The sequence below is a fragment of the Pollicipes pollicipes genome, unplaced genomic scaffold (genome assembly GCF_011947565.3).
Source record: "Pollicipes pollicipes isolate AB1234 unplaced genomic scaffold, Ppol_2.1 Scaffold_4219;HRSCAF=4965_pilon_pilon_pilon, whole genome shotgun sequence".
Lineage (NCBI taxonomy): Eukaryota > Metazoa > Arthropoda > Thecostraca > Pollicipedomorpha > Pollicipedidae > Pollicipes > Pollicipes pollicipes.
This window is the reverse complement of record NW_023596448.1, coordinates 826559-847689: the sequence shown is the minus strand read 5'-3', so window position 1 is coordinate 847689 and position 21131 is coordinate 826559. Positions and strand designations below refer to the sequence as shown.

Here is a 21131-nt window from a genome sequence, read left to right as displayed (position 1 = left end):
CGGCGCCCGAGCAGGCTCCGGCTCGGCACATCATGAAAAACAAACGCAAGACACCCAATATCCAAACGCACTTTGCGTCACATGTCGCCAGCCCGTGAGTGACGGTAACAGTCTCCTTGAATTGATTTGTTTCACATTCCATCAATGCTCTTGAAAGAAGACGCTGAAAGTTCCGGGCCATGACACCAAGAAGGAGCATGTGGGAAATTCTGCCTGTGACCAGACGCGCCACACAGCCACCATTCGCAGTGTTATTGGTCGGCTGTCGCAACAGCTGGCGTCACTCAAGAAACCGACCTAACCTGGTCTAAAAACTTCCCAACAAGTCTTGTTCCGGTTCAACAGGCGTCGGCTTGTTGGCTTCAGTCACTTCCTCTGCAACTTCCAGCAGGTGGTCATCATCCTCGTCGAGGCCCTCTTCGTCCAGTCCGTCCTGCTGCGGAAGGGACAGTCAACACAGTGTTAGAGACAGGGTGCATAAACCAAACAAACAAGACCAAACATCGCGAGATGTTTACCAAAAGCTAGGTGCGCCCAGTGATGTTGCAGCTCTCCTTCTTGATACTGACACCGCCACTGAAATGCACGCTAGACGTGCCATGACTTTCGAGGGCTTGGTACAATTTCAAGGTGAGCACATACATATGATCTCCCCTCTCCTCTCCTGATGACGCCATCCTTGCTGGGGTGGAGGCACACACGGGAAGTTCGTCTTTATTTCGTACTCGCATAGGCAAGCTACGATCGGACACAACGAAGCAAGGCTGATAACAGAGTGCCGAAAGCGGCGGTAAGTATGATAGCTATGGTTATGGAGGTAGGGCAAACCACAATGTAAGGAAATGCATGATATTTTTATACAAAGTCTCCGAAGCTTACGCTTCGGAGTGTACAGTGCGAAACGTACAGATGTGACCAACCTGCCGTTCTGAAACTGACCAAAATGGGCTTGGATTCCGACACGTTCGTACATATTTCACACGACTGCGGACACAGGACACTGCCATACAGCAGATGTGGGGCCGGGTCGCGGCGGCTGTGCGCTTACCTGGAAGGTGATGGGCGTCCCGTACTGGAAGGCCGATCGAGACAGGTCGACCTCGATCGGGAAGTACTGGTGCTCCTTCATCAGGTCGTAACATTCCGAATGGTAGCTGGGCGAATCCGCTGATCAGTCGCTGCGGTGAGATGTGACGTGAGACGGCAGTGAGATGTGACATGAGGCGGCAGTGAGATGTAACATGATACGGCAGTGAGATGTGACATGAGCGGCAGTGAGATGTGAAGTCAGACGGCAGTGAGATGTGACATGAGGGCGGCAGTGAGATGGTGAAGTCACACGGCAGTGAGTGACATGAGGCGGCAATGAGATGTGACATGAGGCGGCAGTGAGATGTAACATGAGACGACAGTGGGATGTGACGTGACACAACAGAGAGATGTGACGTGTGACGACGGTGAGATGTGAGGTGAGACGACAGAGAGGTGTGACGTGGGGACGACAGAGAGGTGTGACGTGGGACGACAGGGGGGGTGTGACGTGGGACGACAGGGAGGTGTGACGTGGGACGACAGAGAGGTGATGACGTGGGACGACAGAGAGGTGTGACGTGGGACGACAGGGGGGGTTGACGTGGGACGACAGGGAGGTGTGACGTGGGACAGCAGGGAGGTGTTGACGTGGGACGGACAGGGGGTGGTGTGACGTGGGACGACAGGGAGGTGTGACGTGGGACGACAGAGAGGTGTGACGTGGACGACAGAGAGGTGTGACGTGGGACGACAGGGAAGGTGTGACGTGGGACGACAGAGAGGTGTGACGTGGGACGACAGGGAGGTGTGACGTGGGACGACAGAGAGGTGTGACGTGGGACGACAGGGAGGTGTGACGTGGGACGACAGAGAGGTGTGATGTGGGACGACAGGGAGGTGTGACGTGGGACGACAGGGAGGTGTGACGTGGGACGACAGAGAGGTGTGACGTGGGACGACAGAGAGGTGTGACGTGGGACGACAGAGACGGTGTGATGTGGGACGACAGGGAGGCGTGACGTGGGACGACCAGGAGGTGTGACGTGGGACGACAGGGAGGGTGTGACGTGGGACGACAGGGAGGGTGTGACGTGGGAACGACAAGGGAGGTGTGACGTGGGACGACAGGAAGTGTGATCGGGGGAACGACAGGAGAGGTGTGACGTGGGACGACAGAGAGGTGTGGACGTGGGAACGACAGGGGAGGTGTGACGTGGACGACTGAAGAGGTGTGACGTGGGACGACAGAGAGGTGTGACGTGGGACAGACAGAGAGGTGTGACGTGGGACGACAGGGAGGTGTGACGGGGGACGACAGGGAGGTGTGACGTGGGACGACAAGGGGGTGTTGACGTGGGACGACAGGGAGGTGTGACGTGGGACGACAGAGAGGTTGTGACGTGGGACGACAGGGAGGTGTGACGTGGGACGGCAGGGAGGTGTGACGTGGGACGACTAAGAGGTGTGACAGAGATGTGGACGACAGCGGGATGGAGCTCAGGTGGCACGCGAGGTTGAGCGATGTTGACACATCACTTTAAACATGTCAGGAGTCTGGACGGTCACACGCAGAGTCAGCGCTCCAATCACGAAACGCAGCAACCCCCACGCTGGGATAACTCAAGTTATGATCATCCAATGCTGTATACCTGACTATTTCGATGTCATTTCCTTCAAAAACACCACAACGCGTCTGATAGCAGCGACAGGGAGGGCACACGTACCGTCTAGCCAATGTTCACCCCCACGACAGGGGCAGGGTACGCGCGTCCAGACATGTCACCCGTTCACATATGCTCAGAGCACTGTCGTCAGACATATTTGCTCCCTAGCAACAGCCAGAAGGGAACGGACCACCATCTGCGTGCGCGCTGAGTAACGCTGCGCTCCGCCGCGCCCACCTGCAGCTGGTACACGATGTCCTGCACGTGCTTTCTGATCCAGCAGCTCCAGTTTGACCAGCACATCCGACCGGAGCCGAGCGAACCTGGGCAAAGGTCGGAGGGAGCCATCTCAAAGCCGGTGACGACGCCGAATGACGTCATATCATAGTCGGTGCGAGACGAGTGCCGTCACGTCTATGTACCTCGGTATGCGTTGAGGCTGAGACACATGAACTTCGGTATCTAGCTATACCGAATGGCCGCACGTCCCCCTGGGCTGCCGTGTGTGATGACAAGCACAGATATGGAGGCAGATACTGGCAGCAAACATCCAGAGCGCGCCGGCAGATAATGGCAGCACACATCCAGAAACACGCCGAAGTCAGCGTTACCGCAGGACCCGGCCAGATTTTATGCACTATGATTTTAGAACCTCGCATCACTGTCATGGGAAGCTCTGAAGACATCAGAAACTCGATCTAAATATAGTCAAAGTCCGCGCACAACGAGATAAATAAAGTTACTACTGGGCAAGCAAGCAGTAGGCTGCACTCAAAATAATCAGAATAAACCAAGGCTGTAGGGCGCATCATGCTCTAGTAGGCTGCGCGTAGTACTTCCCCTCCCCCTCAACCCCCTAATTCTGCAATCATCGTTCGGGAAAGGCAGACACTGATTTCCGGTTGGTAAGCAAGCTTTAGCAACCACCGCACCGTCCATTGTCCTGCGTGCACCCGCACCCGTCCAGCCTGACCTGGCCCTGGCATCTTGGCGGCAGCGTAACACTAGTCGGTACTCGTAGTTGCCCGTCTCCACGCGGTACATGGGCTCCTGCAGCGCGGCGTAGCTGTACTCCTCGTCGTCCATCTCCTGCGGTCAGGTCATGGGCCAACTGGTCAAAGGTGGGTGAGGTCAGAGGTCAGTCAGTTAGGGGCTAGCCGCTCAGGGATCAGATGAACAGAGATGGTCTGGTCAGAGGTGAGGTGGGCAGAGGTTAGAGGTCATCAGATCAAAGGTGAGATGACCAACTAGTCCAAGGTCAGCTGATCAGTGGTCGACTAGTCAGGGTCATATGGTCAGAGGTCAAATAATCAGAGGTCAGTTGGTCAGAAATCAGGTTGGCAGCAGTCATATGAGCGAGGGTTTAGGCGGCTTTATGTCATATAGCCAATAGTCAGAAATAGAGTGATCATATTTCAGATTTTCAGACGTCAGACGTCAGACGTTTAACTTCAGACGGAAGCTACCTTATCAGAGGTTACCTGTCAAAAGTTACCTATCAAAAGATGTCTAATCAGAAATTATTTGATCAAAGATAATTTAATAAAGGTAAGCTGATCAGGGGTCAGTTTGTCACATGACAGGAGACCAAAGGTTAGCTGGTAAAGGCCAACTAGTTACGGGTCAGCTGTTCATTTGGTCCGAGACTGGCTGATCAGCTGTTAGAAGAGTGTCAGAGATCATATGCGCGAGGATGGGACTGACAGAGCACAGCTGGTTAAGGGTGAGACTAGCAGGGGCGGTTTGGTCCGCGGTCAGTTGGTTAGAGCTCGGCCACCAATAGGTGTGTAGATGACACGGTTGGGGGTAAATAAAACAAATGCGACATCGTTATGGGACAGTCTTCACCGCGCGCTGGCCGAGAGGACGTCCGTCGAACCACCTCTACCTACAGCGGGCCAATCCAGTTTTTCGGGCCCGATGGGCAGAGGACTGCCACGGCAGCTAGAGCGAGACCGCGTGGTTGGCACAGCCTTATTCCCACGGCAGGGAGATCGCTGACCAATTGCTGCCATTTCCCGGCTAGGAGTCGGTCGGGGAAAAGCCTACCGGATTCAGAGCCCACCATCTGCACCAACGAAGTGGTCATATCCTGGGGCTTGCTGGGCAAATGATCATTGGTCTTGCTTAGAAAGATTAGAAGCTGTATAAGAAATCCCAGCATCTTCGATCACGTAAGCCCAAGACATATTCATAATAGAGTTGACAACCAGACCTTGGCGTGGCGTAAAGCTACAACGGACTGCGAACTAGACCCTGTGTGAAGTTCGCACAAGCGGCACGCTGAACGGTGTACGGAAAACGCGGCAATGCAGATCGTGTCTATCCTCTCGCCTGCAGTCTATCCTGAGCGTCAAAGTCAGCATCACCTTGACTTTCAAGCAGAAGCTCAGATACTCAAACTTGGTGTCCAGGTACTTCTGGATGGTCAGCCGTGTATCCGGGATGGCCTTGTGTAGGTAGGTGCCGAGATCGCTCAGAATCTGAAATACACCAGCGGGTCATCTGGAATGTTGGTACGCAGATCGCAGCAGAATTGGGGGTTAATGCCGCTTGCGGATATTAACGAAAACCCCTGTCCCCAAAGGGCAGACAGTACTTAAAAGAGATGTCAAGGCATCGTTTTAGTACAGACCCCGATGAGGTTCATCATTGCAAGATTGCGTGCTAGTCTTGAAGCGAGTATGTGACAGCCTGAATATCGCAGACAAAGAATAAACCCACAGACTAGTGGCATTGCAGACATTTGAAAAACATAATAGAAGCTGGATGTTTTAAAACGAATATAACACACACACACACACACACACACACACACACACACACACACACACACACACACACACACACACACACACACACACACACACACACACACACACACACACACACACACACACACACACACACACACACACACACACACACACACACACCACACACACACACACACACCACACACACACACACACACACACACACACACACACACACACACACACACACACACACACACACACACACACACACACACACACACACACACACACACACACACACACACACACACACACACACACACACACACACACACACACACATGCATATATATATATATTCAGACATGCATAGGAAAAACGCCCCAGCTAAGATTGCACTGGGAGATAACGGCGATGCGCTGAGCCCCTATGCTGCATCGGCGTGATGATGGCATACGGCGAGAGAGAAGGCAACATATGCTGATGGCATACGGGGAGAAAGAAGGCAACATGTGATGATAGCATACGGCGAGAGAAAGGCAACACGTGATGGTTGCATACGGTAAGAGAGAGGGTAACATGTGATGATGGCATATGTTGAGAAAGGAGGCTTATATGATGACGGCATACGGTAAGAGAGGAGGCTTCGTGTGTTGTTCCAATGCACGTTTAGCGCTTATGAACGAAAGACAAAATTCATTAGAGCCCCGAGGTCTAAAAAGCCTAAATGTAACGCTGCCATCACTGCTGATGGCAGAGAACACTCGCTGCGTTCACATCTTTATTTCCATTGCAACGAATATCTGAATTACGACACACGCAACGACACGAACGGAGATTGACAATCTTCCATGAAAAGCCGAATACCAATATTCCTTGAAACTCATAGTTAAAGTTAGTTACGGGTGCTGTCAACGAATTTATCCGTGATTAAGGTTAATTGCAGGGAAGCCCACACCAACTATGAGAAAACAAGGAGCATCCAAAGCCGTGCAGCTCTATGCTCATGCCCACCGGCTTCAGCGTGCGCAGTAGCTTGACGCCGTTCTTCTCCATGGTGCGATGGGCGTCGCCGAAGCTGGAGAACACCTCACTGGCCTGTGGCTGCGGCTCCCGGGCGCCAATCACGGCAAACGTGTCGCCAAATGCTGCCAATGGGAGATAAGCTAACGTCACGGGCAGCCAGTCATCGCGGTCGATTCGCCGAACACTGCCAATGAAAAACGGGTATATCTCATCGGGAACCAATAACAGCGCTTGTGTCGCCGGAAACCGCTCATGTGAAGTGGGCAGGCGATTAAAGGGAGTGCTCCACGTCTGTATGGGGGGTTTCAACTGAAACAGCCATTTTAAAGATCATTCGGTGCAGTTCATAGCCTTCCCCTCCTTATGATCCAGCACCCTCGAGTTTCCGAGCTACACGCCGGCGAAAATGTGCAGAGTACTCTGCGCGGACTATTTCAAGGCCATTCAGGCATGCAAAACGCCATAGCAACGCAATTGAAATCCTGCCATCCTACAGGTCATGCGGTGTTCAAGGCCAAACATATTATAATCGTCGAGCCGTTCAAATCTGGCATCTGTGTGCACGACTTCCTAATGTTATGGACGTCCATTGGTTGTGCATCAATATCGAGCAATCTGTGCAAGTTTTAATCACAAATCGCGTTTTGTGCTATATAATGTTAGAACTTGGGATGATTGCAAGTGATTGCAGCAGTAAGACATGTGATCGAATAACGTACTAGTACCATAACCAAGTATGTGAAAACAAATAAACACCCTAACCGCACGGATAGATATGTAAGAATACACTGAGAAAGGGCCAAACACGAGTACATAACACTACTTGTCTCAGCAAACACTTTCAGCACCGTGTTACCATCTGTCGGCGATTTTGGAGTACTACAAACGCGGGCGGCGATTTCGCGCGGCTGGCTTGGCAGCACTTCAACATCATACAAACGTTCCATGACGCAATGAAAAATTATGTATCTAGGAGCATATTTAATAAACAAAGTAATTTCGCTTTCTAGCACGGTCTTTGCCACTTGAAAGTAATCCAATAATCATTAATGAGCTCATTTCGTGTTTTTATGCGCGTGCCAATGCAGGTGGGAGAGCCATGGCTCAAGCCTTAAGTCAGCTGTTTGTCGACCGGCTCGTACCCAGGAGATGGCGGCAACTGGAGACTGGTGTCCCTGCCGTAGGATCAGAGCTGTACCAACCAGCGTCAATGGCGGTGGGCTACAGGCATGGTCTGTCTTTGCATGGACCCCTCGGCCCAGTGGCATTTCCCGAGGGCACGGTATCCATCCATGACACCAGAGCAGTTCTCTAATTCACCGGCCCGAGGAAGCGAGATAGCCCCTGCGTGAGCACAAGTGCCGCCTAGGGAGTCTGAGATAGCCCCTGCGTGAGCAAAAGTGCCGCCTCGGGAGTCTGAGATAGCCCCTGAGTGAGTAAAAGTGCCGCCCGGGGGGTCTGAGAGCAATGTGTGGTCAAGACTGTCCCGACGATGGCAAATGACTGGCAAAGCTTGGACGGTCCTAGGTAGCGTCCAGATAGATATAAAGGAAGCGTGATCCTACCACACATGCACTCATTCTCTCATTCACCACTCACTCATCAGCACACTCAAACATTGAGGGACACGGCCGCTCATACATCAGGAACTCCGACACAAGTAGACACATTACCGTCAATGATACCCACAGTCCCGCTGATTTACACCATCAGATCCACCGGCAGCTTTACAAACAGTCCCGCTTGCGTGAGGAACTAGCTGATGGAGAAATGGTAAGCCCTGACGTTAAACTGCATTACCAGAGCAAGCTATCAACTGCATACAAGGCTGAATAGAAAGCTGTTCGTGATTTCATATCAAGAAATTATGGTCCCAAAAATCTTCTAGACAAAAGAAAGCTAATTTTTTTTAACAAAAGTCACAAAACATCGAGTGTAATCATGACGAATAGCCTGTCCAAAAATAACTCAGCAGTGAAAAAGGCCGATGCTGTCTATGAGTTTAAATGCTCCGTTGCCAACTGCGCGCGCCTACCAAACTGGAACATCGGTCACAACCACCGCAACCAACTACAACCACCATACATCACACTGCTACACTGCCATCACATCACGCTGTTATCACACTACTACAAGCACACTTTCAAGGCGAATGACAATGCACCTCCGGAATGGTGCACCAAAGCGGCATGTGACACTAGCCTATGAAAGGACACTATCTTGACCCGAATTCGAGGAATATGCACCACTGGGTGCAACCAAGGAGTGAAAGTAAAAGTGCCAGAAGCTGTTTATACCTGCGGCAAAGTTCCAACAATCAACCGGCAGATATATGTGTGGGACACACTTAAGTTGTGTGACGGGCAATCTCTGACACCTATAAATAGCTCTTAAGGGGGAGGTGAGGCAGAGCCCGCTAAAACCCAGGCCGGCGTTAGGCAGTTTGCTCATCAAACCAGGCGACCCATTTTTGAGCAAGAGAAATGCAGCAATGCAGTTTTGAATCGACGGCGACTACAAATGTTTCGTGAATTGTCGTTACGCATAATCATGTTTTTATGTTGGCAGGACCAATATAACGCTACAAAGTAATATAGGCACTCTCCTTAACAATTTCTTCCGATATTGGGAAACAATTTATTCAGACACACACACACACACACACACACACACACACACACACACACACACACATATATATATATATATATATATATATATATATATATATATATATATATATATATATATATATACGCATATGCATGTATGCGTATATCACCAGCACTTCTGTATTACGCACACAGATATCACCTACATCGCCCAGTAATTGCTACTTGCTCTGTAATCAACTCTACGTGATCCCGCATGACTTCACCTCAATGTCTGGCATTCAAGTGTTCAACACAAACTAACAGGATCAGTGATGAATTTTCAAGCAGCTGCGCACTGGCATAGACCAGTCATAACAACGTTAGTCATGCAAATCTGTCACGAAGCGACACTGCACGAATACTTATTTCCTCGCAGGGGCAGAATTGTTTTGCGATTGTGCATGCGGGGACGTTCACAATCTCGAAAATCCTAAGGTTTATGAATATGTTTTCCGTTCTCAAAGAATATTTTGAAGATAAGCCACAGTGTGGAGGACATAACCGAAATTATCTTTCACAGGGCTTTCAATGCACGTACTTACCTTTATGGATACGACAAAGATCAAAGAAGGCCCTCAATACTTTCTTTAAGTGCTCTACGACTCCGTGGTACATTTTCTCAGTGCGCTCTAGTTCCTCCAACCGCTTAACCTGCAAACACAGTTTGGAAACATTCAAGTCATGTGCTGAAATTAATGCAGCCATCTTGCAACAACCCGAGATTGGTGAGCTTAGAAATCGTGCACAATATGTTACACAATACACGATGCTGCACAAATAAGCGTACAATAACACTGCGTCTGCAGCATCACATCTCCCGCTTATACATCCCAATAGGTTGTCTGTTGCCTGCGGGTATGAAACGCGTCAACTGAACCCATTACGTGCACCCCGCGGGGCTGTCACAACTTAGCCGAACGCATCAGCATCACATGATGCATCATAGCCTGTTAAGAGGTCCTTGCTATACAGTTCGTGGGATACAAACCGTCCAAAAGTCGGCAAAACACTTAAAACGCCAAAATATATGCCCTTTTCAGAAGTTGTTCGAGCTCCAACGCCCACCCACCCACCCCCCCAAAAAACTCATTGGGTCCGTGCGTGCTCACCAGTGAGTCGTTGCAGAGGATGGCGCGCGAGAGACCTAGCGCGTCCGCCGTGGAGGCACTCATGTTCTCCACCAGCCGGTGTTTCACCTTCTTGAGGATGATGTCGAGCGACTTGCCCTGCTTCGGGTCAGCGTGCAGCTTGTTGTAGCTGACCGTGACGTCACCCTGGGGGATCAGCGGCGTTACCCCCATGAAGGCTCGCCTGTGTAACGTTCGGACGCCCGCCCACACAGATTGCTTGAAAAAGTAGCTGGCTAAGAGACTGGCAAGGCCGAGCAAATCAACCGAAGAAATTGAGAATGTGCACTTATTTACCTTTTTAGTTGTCGCACAAGTTTTGCCAGACGCCCTAATATATAAAATGGAAGGACATGGGTAGTAATACACTGGACTATACTCCTATGTACTACCATGGTCCAGTTGTCAATTTGGGCCACAGCGCCCTGTTTTCGAGGTCACATTCGATGCGTCGATGATGGCCGTTTTCGACCGATCACTGGCTTATTGTCCAGTCTGGCAGTTTTGAAATATGTTAGTGAGTTCTGACCGATCTAGTCACCCACACCGTGCAGTTGTTTTCGCTCGTCGGCAACTACTTTGTCCGCTATGGCTCGGATCAATGTCTAAAAGCGTCTCAAAACGAGTCCAAAACGGACTCGTTGATTTGCGCACGAGTGTGTCATCGTCTGCACACATCTACTCTCGCTGTTGCCAAGACGATTATTCGTTCTTTCCTTTGTCAAAATTGACTAGTCTAATGTCGCTGCGCCGCTAGGCCGTCGAGATCTGCACCCAGTTCCAACCCGTATGCTTGAATGTTTTTGAAATTCAAAAACTTCGCACACCATTTATTGGCATATTAATCGGACGGAGCCAGTGAAATTGTGTTCTCAGTGCAATGCTGTGGAAAGAAACCTACCTCAAAAAAGCCTCCAGGCAAATACATACACATCTTTATGTAAGAACTTCCAGTGGACCGGGCTTAGGCATCGAACACTGCGTGAACCCGCGATGAATGGTTGCAAATATGGTCGCTCTGGAAGATGAGACGGCCGCGTAGAGTCAGCTGGGCCAATCAGGCTGAAATATTGATATCATATGACACATCGGATCGTGCCCACTGCACCGATCGACACCAACCTTGACCGCCTGGATGATGCGGGCCACCTCGACCTTGGTGCGACCTTTGACCGAGGTGCCATTGACGCCAATCAGCTCGTCGCCCGACTGCAGCGTACCGTCCTTGCCGGCAGCAGTGTTGTCGAACACCTGACGGCGGGCGGCGAAGACGTTATGAAGGGACGCGTGGACAACAGGAATACCAAAAAATGGAGGCCAGCAATGCAAGGGTGGGTACTGCAAGGATCACGCGTTAGGGTTGTAGGATTCACTACAATCCAGCGCGAAGTGGTAAAACCATATATTTTCTTGCAAAGCATGCATGAATGCATGTCATCTGATGGAAAAATGAAGTGAGATGCCGCAGTACTTGATGTGTTTCGCCGCTTACGCGGACAATTTCTCTTCGTACGCCAATGCCGGGAAAGTTTTCAAATGTGATTCTTCTTAGATATGCAGGTACAGGTAAGTTTTCTCAATGCATAGGCAGTAGCAAAGGACATCTCAATGCCGCTACTACTGGACTGGAGCTGTATTTTGCCATATGACTTTAACGCGCGCCCGGGTGACCGGTTGAATACCGTTCGCTCGGATGGGGATCAATTTAACCACTCTGAAATCTCAGAAAATAAGAGACCTAGGCACACCAAATTCACAACTCGTGTTGGCCTCCACGTGAATGGATTGTGTCGAAATTTTGGTCTCTTAGGCCGTGGCCTTTCGGTCAAATAAGGTCAAACAGGGTCAAATATGGTCAAACTTTAGACTGGTGTCCCCAGACCCCAGGGCATAGATATCTGATCTAAGCAAAATATTTCTGGTGCTCATTCAAGGTAGGTGACCTTGTTTGACCTTTCAGAGGTCATGGTGACCAAATCATACAAGACTACTTAGAGTTGTGGATTTGAATATGCGTCAAAGATTACGCTAGGTAATGTGTTCCTAAAAAAATGTTGACTTGTGTCATTTTAGGCAAGTGGCCTATCCAGACCCTTCAGATGTCTATGGAAGATGTATAATGCGGTTCCTGTAATCAATAGATTCAAAATGGGTACCAGAAACTACCCCATACAGCAAGCTCTGCAGTAATAAACAGGTCGGCTTTGACCCAGGTCTAACCTTCATACCGACCCTAGGTCAATAAAAGTTGTTTATTCAATTATTGTGCTGCCTTAGAAACTATCTCAGAGATGCATGGCATCGCCTAACACTTCGTCGTTGCATCCGATTAAACTATTCCCTAGAAATTGCCTTCGCTGAATCGATGACCTATCTTTGACCTGCCGTAGGTCAACGACCTGATAAGGTAAATCTAAATTAGTTAAATCAAACGACTTTTCCTTTAATTTTTTATAGCTATGCAAAGTTTTGCGCAGCTACTGCGCGCCGTTCGGCAACCATTTTGGACAAAAACTTTCGGGAGGGAACCAAGTTGGCCCAAATGGGGCGCGTGCTAAGGAACGCAAGTTTCTTAAATGTTTCTGTGCCCTAGCACATGAAGCCCAGACGCGACTATGCATGTGCTGCAAACCCGAACATTCGTGGATGAAGAGTTGAAGAGTATGATCGTGTCTATTTCAATTAATTTTAGGAAACCTGCTCGCTGTCCGCATGCACTCCACTCCACCCAAATCATAGGTGGCACGAAAATACAATACACTTGCAGCGCCTGACGCCCTATGGCCGTCGGTGATGGGCGCACGAACCGCATTTTCAAAACGCAGTCGTGTAACTGTGAGATTAAACAGCATCCCCGCCGCCATTGCGACGCCACGAACAATGGCGATGGAGATCTTTGGCGTTTGCAGGTTTTTGATCGCGCTATCTGACGCAGAAGGCCGCATGTGTGCCTGTTGGTGCAGCGTGACTTGAGCACTACCCGTAGCGAACGCGATGTAAAGCAAGGGTAGTGAGGAATAGATTTGCTGGAGCGGGAGGCAAAATGCTATAGCAATCTGCTTATAAGGGTAGATGATTAAATTGTAGCAGGTCGTTGGATATGTGGTCAACATCATCCGGCAGCCTTGGACCGATTCCGTTCGCGGCCTTGAGAGCATCCACATGTTCGTTTTCCCTAGACATGGTGCTAATCTTAACGTTGCACCGTTGGTATGGAATACATACCTTTAGATATTCTTATTTCTGGGGTATCGCATACTGCCGCTCGGCAAGGTCACGATTTCAGGCTGCTTAGATGCTACGCGCGTTCTTACCTGAACCACGTACAAGCATGGGCAGAGAGGTGCGCCTCCCCCGATGCTGATGCCTATCAGATTACTGTCGTCCTTCGTCAAGGTCACGCTACCCGTGGTCAGGGTCATTCCCCTGAAAAACACGGTGCAATCAGTCAGCTGGCTCTTGATGCGAGCAGCAGCCCGCTTCGCCGGCTTCCGTCGCCGTTGATCCTGAGGCGGAGGTTCTGTCGGAGTTCAGCGCTGCTGTAGACGGACGCAGAAATCATTGCCGGGGAGCTGTACATAGCATGAATGCTGTTGGAACACCCAGCTCGTGGTGACACGGTCGGGATTCAGGGCGGTCTGGGCCCTGGATCCGGTGTATCCGTTCTGCGCAATGGTTAGTGGATGTGCCGCATTGTTTTATGGTTGAGCTCCCTGCGGTGTGATATTATGCATTACGACAACCTGTACCTAGGGAGACGTCTGTAGTGAGGAGGCGATGGGGATGTTTGCATAACAATGTCGATCTTTAGTGTAGGTTTGTACAAACTTGTTTCGTAGATGTGCGCAGATACAGGGGCAGATATGTCGGAAACGGGGACCTACATTATCTGTTGAATACACATTTGACACAGACAATCTGAATTGCAAAAAAGGTTTGCAAATATGCATTGCTTTCTCAGAAACTTTACCAAACATGCACTTTATTTGCCATGCATGGCTTGAATGGCACCATGACGCATCAAACAAGAATTACTAGTCACATCCAGAAAAAGACACCATGGTTACTTAGACCTGTTGCATGAGCTTCCCATCGGGTCACCGAAATTTGCTCGCCAACCCGAGCCCGTATTTGGGGTCTCACGTTCTGGCCTGGATGGTGCGGAATATGTCCATGATGCCGACGTGCCTGAGGCTCTGTCGAGATCGGCTGCCACTGTCAGGCCATCGCCAGACAGCAGGTCAGATCACCGCTGGAGGACATATCCGGTCACCGCCGGAGGACATGTCCGGTCACCGCCAGGGGACATGTCAGGTCACCGCGGAGGACATATCCGGTCACCGCCAGAGGACATATCAGGTTGCCGCCGGAGGACATCTCAGGACATCGCCGGATGACGTATCCGGTTACCGCCAGAGGGTACGTTAGGTCGCCCGCGGAGGACATATCCGGTCACCGCCGGAGGACATATCCGGTCACCGCTGGAGGACATATCCGGTCACCGCCGGAGGACATGTCGGTCTCAGAGTGGGACCGGACGCCTCAGACACTAGCGAATGCGATATACCTACAGTCAGCCCTCAGGCACGCAACGCAATCTATAATCAGGGCGTACTCTTCAGGCATACCAGACATCAAAGGGGAACAGAAACATTGGCCCTCAATTGGCGAATAGCCTCACAGTCTCACCGTTCACAGCCTCACAGTCTCACCGCTCATAACCTCATAGTCTCACCGCTCACAGCCTTACAGCTCACAGCCTCACAGTCTCACCGCTCACAGACTCACAGTCTCACCGTTCACAGCCTCACAGCCTTACAGCCTTACAGCTCATAGCCTCACAGTCTCGTCGCTCACAGTCTCACAGCCTCACCGTTCACAGCCTAAAAGTCTCACCGCTCACAGCCTCATAGTCATACCGCTCACAGCCTCATAGTCTTACCACTCACAGCCTCACAGTCTCACCGCACACAGTCTCACCGTCTCACCGTTCACAGACTAAAAGTCTCACCGCTCACAGCCTCATAGTCTTGCCGCTCACAGCCTCACAGCCTAAAAGTCTCACCACACACAGCCTCATAGTCATACCGCTCACAGCCTTGCAGACTTTCCGCTCGCAGCTTCAAAATCTCACCGCTCACAGCCCACGGTCTTACCGCTCATAGCCTCACGGCCTCCAAGTCTCACCGCTCACAGCCTTAGTCTCACCGCTCACACCCTCACGGTCTCATAATCTCATCGCTCATAGTCTCAGTCCCACCACTTACAGCCTCGCAATCTCACCGCCAATAGCCTCACAGTCTAACCGTTCACAGCCTCACAGTTTCACCGCGCACATTCTCACAATCTCTTTGTGCACAGCCTCACAGTCTCACCGCACACAGTCTCAGTCTCACCGCTCACAGCCCCACGGTCTCATCCCTCACAACCTCACAGCCTCACTGCTCACAGCCTCACAGTCCACCGATCGCAGCCTAACAGTCCACATGTATCTCTGAGCTCCATGCCAGACATGGGGACGCAACAGAGGCCTCCATCCGACGTAACTCCACTAACGTAAAGCTTCTTGTCCGACAATGCTGACACAGTGACGTATTGTTGACACACTTAGCGCATCTACCGTTACACCCTGCGCCTGATACAAATGCAATTTTTCTTCGAACATTGCAAATATACCACAACATAGCTCCTGACAACACCGCTGACAGATCGACACATATTTGTTGCCGACTACAACTGACATATGCATCGCGCTGACAGACATGTTGTCGCTGTATGTAGCTGACATACTGACACACGGCTCGTCACTGGATACAGTTGCCGTACACCTTGCTACTGCATACACACGCTCGGCTTCTCACCGGGAACAGCTGGCATGCGGCTTATTACGAACACCACCTGACACGCTCACGCTGGCGTGCAGCCAGCCGTCGGACTGACACAAATCGGAGTACGCAGCATGCGGAGACCCGGCGAAGACCAGGCGACCGGCGCGGGCGCGGGGAGCGGCACGACACGCAGAGACCCGGCGACCGGTGTAGGTGCTGGGAGCGGCACGACACGCAGAGACCCGGCGACCGGTGTAGGTGCTGGGAGTGGCACGAAACGCAGAGACCCGGCGACCGGCGCGGGCGCTGGGAGCGGCACGACACGCAGAGACCCGGCGACCGGCGCGGGCGCTGGGAGCGGCACGACACGCAGAGACGCGGCGACCGGCGCGGGCGCTGGGAGCGACGCAGGGGCTCGCCGCAGCTGCGCCGGCCGCCGTGACGCGTCGCCAGGTGGCGACAGCCGCCGCCGGTGCCGGAGCCCAAACAACACGTGGCGGGTCCGAGGCCGGCCGAGCCAGGGGTGAGTGGGTGGTGAGGCGCAACTCGGGGGATGATGGACGATGGAGGGTGGACGTTTGTGGGTGCTGGGGTTCGAGCTGGGTTTGCTACGCAGTCGTCGAACCCTCATGCCAGGCCCGGGGTTAAGGCCCGTGTCCCGACGATGTTAATGTGGCCTGTTTTCGTACCAAAGCGGTCGCTCACTGCACTCAATCACATTTTTGCAGGCCTCGTGCAAGTGTCAACGTTGACAAGGGCAGATGCAGCAGCGCGCGCGGGGCAGGCGTGGGGGACGAGAATCATTGCCGCACAGGGAGACCTCAGCACCCTACATGTCCCCATCGACAGGACAGGAGTACTCTTTAGCCTCGGCATGGACTGTGTACCTCGCGAGGCGACGGCGCCGTGTGTGGGTCCGTCGTTTTTCTTCGCTGTGATTCATCCGGAGCTGCTGTCACCCAGAGGCGGGCCAAGAGTGGTAGAAAGATAAACATCAGCTAGCCAACCCTAAGAGCGTCTTCTATAACAAGTAAAGAGAGCCACGCGATCTGTTGGGGGATATTGAACCGACCAGATCAGCTTAGGCTCCCTGGACGGGCCGGCCCCGCCGGAGGGTCAGCAGCCTCCGCCCCTGCACTCTCGGCAGCCGCTCACCTCTGGTCTTCGCCCATGTTGGCCCGTTCGACCTGAGCACGTGGGTGCACCATGGCGAGGCCAGCCGACACTGACGGGCTGTATCCGGGTGATCGAGCCACTAGGGGCCGCCCTCCGCACCACCGCCAGAGCAGCGGCACACTGGGAGTGCGCGGTGTACGGCGCCGGCGGCACGCAGATCCAACACCTGCCGCCCCCGCCGCCAGTGGCGCATGCAGGGCGGGTGGCGGGGGGATGGGGGAATGGCAATACCGGTGCACTGGGGAGGGGGGGGGGAGTATCCTCAGAACACCTCGCTGGAAGCGACGCTGGCCTGCATGCTCGCCCGTCGTGGCAACGCGCAGTGGGCGTTGCTTAGTGTCGCCCGTGCACAGTATCGGCGACAAGCCGATTGCATGCGCGGCTGCCGGCTCGCTGCGATAACCTCGGCTGTCTCCCAACCGAGGGTTTCGCCGCAGACAACATCGCGATGGAAGATGCCCCACGGCGTTTTTGGAGCTGTGCTCATGTTGGCGCCGGACTGCGGGCCAGGCGTTGATGTACCGCTGGCTGGTGCACCAACGAGGAACGACGCAGAACTCAAACGGTCGGCCAGTCCAGTGCGAGTGAGCATGACGCGCAGCAGAAGGATCTCTAAATCCGTGGGAGGTGCTGAGGAAGCTCTGCATGGTCACCCCAAAACAGAACAAAACTAAGCCTTTGTGGATTTGGAGTGCCGATCGCACCCTTGAAACAGAGTAGAATCCAGTCGGTCAACCTCTTCCCCCCACCCCCCTTCCTCCAACTGCACAGAAGACTGCGCCTGTGGCTGGGCGGAGAGGCAATATCTGGACACAGCGGACGTGTATGCTACCTACCCGGCGCCAACCGTGCAGCGAACCACGGCCGCGGTGTGGGGCGTGGGGCATGTCATCAGCCGGTGACAGCCTGGCCGTAAATCTACTGCCAGCGCGGGCAAACGTGACATGTTTGCTCTCTTTATGTGGCACCTCAGTCCGACGCGTGACTGATAGGTATAAAGACACCACCAACTTTAGGAGGACGAATGGGTATGCATGGCTATTATGTGGGATAGTGTTACTAAACGTCTGGCAGTTTGCTCATATCAGATGTGTTCGCGATTAGGGTATATCACCGACCGGTTTTAAATAGAAATACTTGCAATCGAAATAAATACGTGCAATTGAATACATCGAAATGCCAGCAAAGTCCGCGCCGAAAGCATACGTAAGTCGTGAAATTATTGGACAAACCGTCGTAAGCTGAAACATCACCTCCTGTATGAATCATTACGTGCTCAAATAGCAGGGGATCTCCGTTTACTATCCCGTGAATTATGACTTTAGCCCTTCTATAAGACAGGGCAATGCTCCCTTGCCGGCCACCATAGTACACACATGGGTTGCCGGTGCGTTACCACGGGCACCAGCTCACATGCGGTCCTCCATGGCGCGCCAGTTGAGCGGGGTGTCGGCAGGCGCTGACTCGTCGCCGTCCGGGTCAAAGCCAGGCAGCAGGTGGTAGAAGTGGGACATGCACGCAGGCTGGCCCGCATGGGAGGAGGCAGTGCTGCGGGACCCGACGGCGCCAGCGAAGCGCGCCTGAAAGCAACGCAGGGCATTGAGAGGCCGGGAGAGACAGATAGGCGTCCACACTTGGTGGGGCGCCGGCGAAGCGCGCCTGAAAGCAAAGTAGGGCGTTGAGAGGCCGGGAGGGACAGATAGGCGTCCACACTTGGTGGGGTGCCGGCGAAGCGCGCCTGAAAGCAACGCAGGGCGTTGAGAGGCCGGGAGGGACAGATAGGCGTCCACACTTGGTGGGGCGCCAGCGAAGCGCGCCTGAAAGCAAAGTAGGGTGTTGAGAGGCCGGGAGGGACAGATAGGCGTCCACACTTGGTGGCACATTGGAACGCGGGAATGAGAAACATGTTGAGGTAGTCGCCACACCCTGGTCATGCCTGCGTCATCGCTCCGTGCGTGGCGGGATATTTAGTCCTATTTATTTGCTGGTGATGCACCAGGGGGGTGCTACAGAGATGGAGGTGGACTCGGGTCTTGTGCCCCGTTTAGTGACGATTTGTCCATCACGAAGTGCAGCACGGGCTCTTAGAGCCATGCAGGTCGCGTTTAGCTACTACTTATTACTTGCAGGGTATATTTCGTAGCAACACTTATCGAGACGATCGGTAACATAAGTGAGATGTACATCTCGGGTCCCAGTGCCGGTAATCGGTGGACGGGGCGAGCTGGTTACCTCAGGGCTTAGTGAACCTGCCGGCACGTGAGCTTCAGCTCCGTGTTGTCTATCCCTGCTCCCTCCCTTTTTCCCGCATTTCCGTTCCCGCACCCTCTCTGTTCCTCGTCCTCGTTTTATCGGGGCCGTGCCCCCTTGCCCGCGAGCAGAGCACAATTTAAAACTACACAATTCGGCGGCTGATCCAGCCCCCTGCATCCCTGTGTAGGCTCATGTTTGCTAAGTGCCAAATGCGTGGCGCGGAAGACACAAAATAATTTCACCAACCTTGACTCGCGCCCCTGCGTGTCGCTTGCTATTTCTCATTTCATCTTATTTCTGTTCTGTGAGGGTATGAGACAGTGCTTGTTGGATTTCAATATGATGTGTTTGAAGCATTTATGTGGTATGCACGGAAGCTAAAGAAGTGTATTGTCCACGATGCTGTTTGTGTGTGCGGCAGCCATATGTGAACCTGTTGGTAATGTTAAAGACACAGGTTTTTCTCCATGACTTTAGTGTAAGGCGGCATTGGGCCGCTAGTTGCAGGAAGTTTGCCTGCTGCTGTCTTTGCCTTTGCTTTGCCTGCTGTCTTGCATTATGGTTGACTGTGTGTTGTGTTTCTATAGCCGCATTTGTGAAGACATGTATGAACCTGGTGGTACAAAATATACCATATTATTAATATGTTGCAAAGCTGATGCATCTCTTCAATTGATCCTGACACCTTTCAGATAACTAGCCTCTGTTTTAATTTCTTGTTTGAAAGCATTTTGAGGCATGAAATATTAGCGTGACATAAAGGACAGCTAGCAAACGTTAAAAGGCTGTGAATATTTATAGGATTGGGTTGCAATCCCATCGGATTACATACTATTGTTGTTGGGGACTGAATCCCATGGATAGTTCCCATGATCCCATGGATAGTAGATAGAAGGATAGTTCTTCCCTTGAAGGCTGATGATAATTATAGCACTCTACTTTTTTGCGTAGATATGCCAGGGACCTGCAATGAAATTGTCAGGGACAGGTACCCAAGAGGGAAACGTGGGAAGAGTCTGCGTGTCTGCAGTCCCTACAGTGAGAAGAACTGCCAGAAAACTGTGCTACTGTGAATAGATATTGGACAAGCATCTGTGCCCCAAGCCACCAATAGTGAGAACTGTGCATGCTGTATAGAAAAGAGATGCTGTGGCCAGGTCTTTTAGTTGTGTCCCATAGTCATTGATTTTTAGAATAAGGACATTGTATGGCTGCTCCTGGTATTGAGGAAAGTATGCTGGAGTGTGTTATTCACGCATAAATAAAGGTGACCTGAGCACTAGGCATGGTTTCATTGTTAGAAAAAAGTTTGCTTTCCTCTATTGCCAGCAACTTGAAACTTTCGCCCCTTTGAAAATTATGAAATCTGCATTTCAAACAAGACATGAGCAGAGTGGTAGCTTTTTATGCAGCAGGTTCAAAATCAATTTCCCTAACCAGCCCATGGCTATTGAATGCCTTTCAAAGGTCAGGGTAAGTTGTAACAAACGACAGGTTTTGATCTCTTCGGGCACTAAGATGACCTGATGCAAGATTAAAAGTGATTATATTAGATTCCTGTGGGATAAGCAATCCGGAAACATGCATGACATGACTAGCTTACTGCGTGCCA

General features: G+C 51.9%; 1 pseudogene; it reads right to left on the bottom strand.

The window, feature by feature from the left end:
- Positions 1-258: 258 nt before the first annotated feature.
- On the bottom strand, positions 259-18806 carry LOC119095655 (PRKCA-binding protein-like; annotated as a pseudogene).
- Positions 18807-21131: the final 2325 nt, after the last annotated feature.